This window comes from Montipora capricornis, chromosome 10 (assembly GCF_036669925.1).
Source record: "Montipora capricornis isolate CH-2021 chromosome 10, ASM3666992v2, whole genome shotgun sequence".
In the NCBI taxonomy this organism is placed as follows: Eukaryota; Metazoa; Cnidaria; class Anthozoa; order Scleractinia; family Acroporidae; genus Montipora; species Montipora capricornis.
This window is the reverse complement of record NC_090892.1, coordinates 18,469,388-18,474,387: the sequence shown is the minus strand read 5'-3', so window position 1 is coordinate 18,474,387 and position 5,000 is coordinate 18,469,388. Positions and strand designations below refer to the sequence as shown.

The window sequence follows — 5,000 nt, the reverse complement described above, 5'->3', positions numbered from 1 at the left end:
AATCCGTTTACATACAGAAGTAAGTGTTTCAAAACAGATTTTTTTTTAAGCAAGAGGCATGGAAATAGAATTCAAATAAATATATTTCTCTTTGAAACGTTCAGTTTGTAAGTCGCTTACTGCATTCGCTGTCAAGCGCGGTGCGAGTCAATTTACTAGCTAAGGGTCGGTCCGTATAGCGAAAAACTGTGACCGAGGTCTTGAAAAAGCTGCCCTCGGTCCGCGGCGTCGGGCAGCATTTTCAAGACCTCGGTCACAGGTTTTCGCTATACGGACCTACCAGCTGGCAAATAACATATATTTCTTATCCGGACAAAGCGCTGCAGACGAACAGCTATTTCTTCTGGATCCAATTGTTCCTGCTATGGATCCTTCAGCTAAAAGAGAAAAAAAGGAAAGACGTTCGTACGAAGTCAAATCATAGTTGATATATGGAGATGGTTATGAAACTTTGTTTTATGTTTTCGTTCGCTGTTTTGGCCCTGACCATGCACAAACCAAACCCCTTTCCTAAAAGACAGCGATTCAAAAGTTTTGATTAATTTATTCAAACTCATTTGTGAACCCGGAGAGGACAAAAGATGTGCATGGTCACCGCCAAGTTAACATAAACGGCGACAGTACTGTTATCTTTTTTAAGTTTTCGGGGTTTCATAATTAGAATGTAATCAGTATTTGTTTGTGACTGACTGACGCGTCCACAATAAACTTTCACATTGAAACTCGGGCGGCTTGTGTAGTGTTTAATAAAATCTACGAGTCCTCAGCTTCTACGTTCGCTATAAATGATCAACTGAAAGGTTTGAAGTGAAAACGAAGGAGCGGTTAGTAAATGATCAGGGGCTAGTTTTGTTTGCTGAGTTGAGTGTGTTGCTAGCAGAAGATCATATGCAAATTTCCTTCTGGTTTGATAATAAACCTTTTGAAAATGCTTCTTTGTTTAAGTTTTTTTTATGATTGCGACGTGATTAAAGGAAGTTTTACGCGGACTAAAAACGTCCTTGAGCGATTTTTCCTTCCTGTAAGATACAATCGGTTGCTGTTTAAAGATATGCGCAAGTCTAGGTTGCTGTTAAATGATGTGCCAGTGTTTCATGAGAATCTTTTGAAGATTCGGTGTAGCCGGGTTATAAGAGGTAACAAACGGTGAAATGTCGTTCGTGTTATTTCGGAATATATCTCTCCCAACTAGTCGTCAATATAATGTGGTATTGCCTTCTCTAGTTTTGACTGTTTCTCAAAGTGCCGACTTCCCTCCAGAAAAATTGATGTTTTGGGTAGCATCGCTCTTCAAGGCGGGCTACATTTTCAAACAAGTTTTATATATGGCGTGACAAGTTTTATATTTGGTAGCAAGTTTTATGTATAAGCTATGATGTTTTATTTAAAGAGCGATAAGTTATTTTCGATAAAATTAAACGGCGTTCCATATCTCCTTGATAAAAAGCAGTGAAATGAGTGTATTGGATGGTTTCAGTTGGCTTGTGATATGTCTTATTAGTATAAATACACAGGTGATTATACAAAATCGCGCGCTCTCATTGGCTCGCTATCTCGGATTATCAGCTGATAATCACCTCGACGGACAAAATGGCTGCCAGTAGTCGTTTTGCGACTGTAAGTGAAGATGATTTCGCGTTGAAATGTTTTTTTTTCTTTTTTGAAATAACCACCTGTGTATTTATACTAAAACAATTATTCGCCTCAGGCTCAGTGATTATCGGTGAATATTCACCTCGACTTCGTCTCGGTGAATATTCACCGATAATCACTTCGCCTTCGGCGAATAATTGTTAAATATTGTAAATAATTTATTTTTCGAGTCGTTCTCCTTGTGCACTGTTGTGTCTAGGAAAGTGTTCTCCTTCTGTGTCAATTTTATAGCTGGGTACGTAATGAACAGGTTGAGTTTCTGTTTCATGACTTACGTTCCATAGTGAGAAAACGTCATCAATGAAACGTTTCCATATTGGTGGTTTAACTTTGCTCTGTCTTAGCATTATTTTCACAACTCAGCTGTAGGATTTTCACAACTCGGATGTCGGATTTTTACAACTCGGATTTCCTTTTTTTTCACAAGTCTAATGTCTTATATTTACAACTCGGATGGCACCTACAACCATTAAAAGCTTCAGCAGGGAGCGCGCTATCTTCAGCTGATCTTTCTCTAAACCATTTTACGCTTTTTACTCTTTTTGTCCGTCTATTTGCATAATTATAAACTGGGCCTGAAAAAAAACATCAAATTGTGATGCCAGCTGTAAATGAAAAGCAAAGAATCGATCTTCGTCGTGTATGTGGAACGGCTATGCGAAATCCAGTAAGCCGATCCATGGTAACCTTTTCTTACTTCTGATAGAACTTTTTTCTGTATGTTTGCCTTTTTGCAGTTTCTTTTCTTGCAAGGAGCATTGGACAGAATCGTTCACACTTGACAATCGAAAAACGCTCAACGGCTCAGTGAAGTTTGTTCAAGAAACGGTGAGTATAAGTTTTGAGACAAAGGGAACTTAACTGACCTGATCAGTTCTTTAATTATAGTAAGTGAAAAGGCTTCCCTTGTTTGAAGAAGTATAGTAAAGTAAAAAACATTTACTTGTAACCAGTAGTATTAAAAGCTTTTAGCTTTATGGTGGGGCAGATTATGAGGAGTAAGGGTTCCAAAAACATAACGGCGTTATGAAAGACAACTGGCCGAAGAGAACCAGTTGGTTATTTACAAAAGGTGATGAGAGTTAAATCCGGAATCACCGAACGAAAACGTAGTCGATTGTTGAAACGGGAGCACCCGTACCAGGCAACACTGTCTGTTCTGGTGACAGAAGACACAATAATTCAAGCCTTGTGGTACTAAGTCTTTCGCAAATTGCTTCGTTTGTTTGGTGGATGTCGGAAACGGCACCATTCGCTCTCTCAGTTATTTTTTCATCTCACTGCAATGAAAATAACATTCCTCGTTTTCGCCTTTTTTTGTTGCGTTACCCAAGTCATTTTCAAAAGGACGCATTTCGTGGTATCTGCTGTTCGGCTAACATTTCTGTATGGGCGCTGAACTGAGATAAATGCCGTGGAACATATGCGTTCGGATATTCTACAAACACAAGAGAGCGAAAAACTGTGTTAGCATTATGTAGGCTGGCTAAGGTATGCCAAAACTATTCTAATTTTAAGTGATATAGAATAAAGAAGAATGGATCACGCTTGTTTTCTAGAGTACTACAAAGCTGATTAAACAAACGGTTTGGAGAAAACAACCTGATCATGTAGATTTTATTCCAGTAATTTTAAAGCACGTCTAAGCCATCTTAATTGAATCGGTGGTCAAATTTCAATCAATCATCTGTCAACAAATTTTACTAATTTCTCACTTACTACAATTTTTTTTATTTTTTGATGTTTCATGTTCGTACTTTCTACCAACATGTACTCTTTTTTTAAATCTCAGCCTCAATACTGTAAAAGAAAAAGGTTCTTACCAAAAAAAAAAAGTGTATGTCAACTGCACGTGCACTATCAATACAAAAAACTGCTACCCAGTTTGAACTTTCTGCCAAAATAATACCTGGTGAACTTGACGGACATCTTTTAATTAGCTATTTAACGTTTATTCCATGAACGCCCGTTGGATATGAGATGGTAAATAGCCTCGTTGGCTATTTCCAGTCTCATATCCAACAAGCGCGAATGGAATAATTGTTTTATTAAATTCCTTAAACTCCAAAAATTTGGAAGTACTAAATACGAGCGGGGAAAGCGAGAAAATCCGAGCGAAATCGAAAAAAACTTGATGAAGATGCAATGTTGTGTAATACCTTGTGGTCAGACAGACGTAGGGTCATCACAAAGACATTTCTTGCCTTTTCGCGTACTTCTAAACGTCGGAATTGATCCAAGCTTTCCAGAAATAAAGTTTTTTTTTTCTTTTTTGATTTTAATCAGAGAGAAATTTCGCTTTCCGGGAAATAAATTTTAGCTTAGCGACGCTTAGCGCAATCATTTACTATATAATGTCAAACTAAAGTATATGAGCTGATAACCGAGATCAGAGCTCGCGAAATGAATTATCCGAGGTTGAGAATTTAATAATACTTGTTAATCCGGTCAAAAAAGTTCATGAAAGTTCATTATTCTCTTGAGCTTCTAGTCTCAAAGTAAAAAAAAAAAAAATGTTTTTCCGTTTTCGCATTCGCGTCACCATTAATATCCTAACCTTAAGACGTTCCAAAAAATTGGTCGAAAGTCATTTCAGCGCAATATGAAAAATAATTGATATATACTCACCCAGTGATCTTGGTGTTTCTAGCAATCTGATTGCTTCGCTAATTGAGCATTATTCACTCCCTACCGAGTGAATAATGCGTGATCCAAACACAACAAAATGGCCGATGTAAACTCGCCAGTATTTCTGAATCGGAAATATTGAAATTACAAGATGAGGCTGTTAAGAATGATGATGATGATGTTAGGAATACAAAGAGAGCCACAACATTTGGCCTGAAAGTTCATACTTTTGCCAACCAGTGTTTGACTTCGTTTTTCCAGATAATTATTGCTGAAGAAAATTAAACAAAACGTTCCTAGCAGAACGAATTTGTCACTGAAATCGAGGAATTAAAAAAATGTTTAAGAAAGTTCCACATTGCTGCAAGGAAACAAGACGGGTCATTTTACAACAAACCAACGCACATCTCAATTGGCGTCGCCATTTCATGTGGATCCTTTAGCAACTGCACTTTCAATTCCATTTCAAATGAACCTCTAAAACTTTGATCGAACGGTGAAAATGTATACCATTTGATTAGCTATTAATAACATGGGTCACAAATTGAGTTCATAAGACGCCATTTGGCACCGCAGGAAAAGTTGCCATGACAAAATTGTAATTTCACATGTGACATTATTCATGATTTTCACTCACGTGATCAACAGCCATGTTTTTCAAAGAAAACAAAAGAAAGCGTTTGCCTAATAATAGAGAATAATTCCCGGAGTATGGGGTC

The 5,000-nt window shown here is 37.4% G+C and overlaps 2 pseudogenes; both read left to right on the top strand.

Moving 5' to 3' along the window:
* The window catches only part of LOC138018368 (uncharacterized), a 2,109-nt pseudogene extending 1,890 nt beyond the window's left edge, over positions 1-219 (top strand).
* A 2,046-nt stretch (positions 220-2,265) lies between these two features.
* Positions 2,266-5,000, top strand: part of LOC138018658 (histamine H2 receptor-like) — an 8,368-nt pseudogene continuing 5,633 nt past the window's right edge.